Genomic DNA, 2,547 nt, shown 5'->3' on the forward strand with positions numbered 1-2,547 from the left:
GTTCTCTCCCCCAAACACCAACACACGATCACATTAACACCCCTCTCTCTTCTAAAGTCCGGAACCCAATATAGGTCTCTATCGCTTTATCTCTTGAGAATGCACACATCTCTTCCGCCACTCTCTAGCTAGGTCTGCCGGCATCTCTCTTTCCCAAGCACACGCACAATGTAGAGTGTCTTTCCCATACACACAAAACGTCGCCCCCAAACATCTATCTCCCTAGTTATGTGGTTCTCGCACACTCACCTCACACACCACCCCCACTGCAAAACAAGCACACTTTGTCTCCTTGTGCACCACTCTCCTCTTTATATCTCTCTACATGCGGACCCGCCCCAGCTCCTCCCTGTATACATATATGTCGTGACTCTTTCCATAGCTCCCTAATGTATCATTGTTCTCGATCTCGCACATTGTTCTCTACACCATCTATTCTAGATCTCTCATGAAGTCCCTATCACACACCCGATGACTCGCTTCCCTTACGTCTCCGTACATAGGCCAATTTCAAACAACATCAACATTGTCTCCCTATCTATACGCCATTTATGGACACAAACGCCCCCTCTCTCGCCCCCTCTCTTCTTCTCTCTCTCTGTCGCTAGCTCTCTCTCTCGCTCGCTCTTGCTCTCACACCCCTCTCCCGCACACAATCGATGTCTCTTCCAAATAGTCTGCTCCCCCCGTCCGCACCCATGATATCCCACTACTACACATGTCACACCATTCCCCCTTCCCTTATACTAGGTTTACATCATTAGTGGCCTCTCTACTCCACATACACACACTCCCTCTCACACACAAATGTGCGCACAAACACACACAGACACGCACAAACACCCATTAATCCGGATCCTCATCTCTCCCCATGTCCGCATGTGTATATCGCACACTCACTCTCTAATTATGTATATGTGTCTCCATGTTACACAACACAAAGCCCCATGTACATGTCTCTCTCTATCCTCCACACACATAGACACAAAGAATCTGTTATCATTGCCTTAGTCTCTAGACATATCACACGCGCACACCGTCTCTCTCTCTCTCGCAAACACGCTCAACAAGGGTTTCCCCATGAGTAACTTACCGTCTATTCATCAATAGTCGTGGCAGTAAGGGGAACACGAGACGTGAAAAAGAATAAATCTACACGAGCTTAGACCACCTAGTATGACTACTAGGACTAGAGCAAGCCAAAAAGCGCGCCGCTGTCACCGCCTCCTTATTGGCGACGGGAAAACCTTTGTTTTACACAGTCGAGAAGTCATTGTGCTAAGGCCTCACATGCTGAGGCGTTGAATAGAATGTAGATGCTAGTTTACGAAAAAAAGTGTCCATAATACGTTTGTATCTCCATACTTATATTTCTTCTCTTATAAAAAACCGAGTTGGTGATGATGGTACGCGTGCCATCTTGCAATATAGACCGTTCGATCTATATCTGACTGATGGAAATTCAACTAAAATATACCCGCACCCCTCTCCACATTTGCAGACAAGGCCTTCCATCCTTCATCCTTATCTCCAAGAACCTCATTGTTGAGCAATTGAGAAAGGAAGCCTCTGGAACAAACTGGCCTGGTGGCCGCTGCCGGCATCATCACTCCCCATGCCTCCGCTCAGTCCGACCATCAATCACCACCATGCCCTGCTACCTCTTGAGCACTGCATTGGTTTTCCCTTGAAGAGGAAAGGGTGATGCAGCAGAGCAGCGTAAGTATTTCCCTCATTTTTTGAGAACCAAGGTATCAATCCAGTAGGAGGCCACGCATGAGTCCCTCGCACCTACAAAAACAAATAAACTCCTCGCAACCAACGTGATAAAGGGGTTGTCAATCCCTTCACGGTCACCTACGAGAGTGAGATCTGATAGATATGATAAGATAATTTTTTTGGTATTTTTATGATAAAGAAAAATAAAGATGCAAGTAAAATAAATGGCAAAGGAAATAACTAAGTATTGGAAGATTAATATGCTGGAAGATAGACCCGGGGGCCATAGGTTTCACTAGAGGCTTCTCTTGAGAGCATAAGTATTACGGTGGGTGAACAAATTATTATTGAGCAATTGACAGAATTGAGCATAGTTATGAGAATTTCTAGGTATGATCATGTATATAGGCATCACGTCCGAGACAAGTAGACCGACTCCTGCCTGCATCTACTACTATTACTCCACACAACGACCGCTATCCAGCATGCATCTAGAGTATTAAGTTCAAGAGAACAGAGTAACACTTTAAGCAAGGTGACATGATGTAGAGGGATAAAATCATGTAATATGATATAAACCCCATCTTGTTATCCTCGATGGCAACAATACAATACATGCCTTGCTTCCCCTACTGTCACTGGGAAAGGACACCGCAAGATTGAACCCAAAGCTAAGCACTTCTCCCATTGCAAGAAAGATCAATCTAGTAGGCCAAACCAAACTGATAATTCGAAGAGACTTGCAAAGATAACCAATCATACATAAAATAATTCAGAGAAGATTCAAATATTGTTCATAGATAAACTTGATCATAAACCCACAATTCA

This window comes from Triticum dicoccoides, chromosome 3A (assembly GCF_002162155.2).
Source record: "Triticum dicoccoides isolate Atlit2015 ecotype Zavitan chromosome 3A, WEW_v2.0, whole genome shotgun sequence".
NCBI lineage: Eukaryota > Viridiplantae > Streptophyta > Magnoliopsida > Poales > Poaceae > Triticum > Triticum dicoccoides.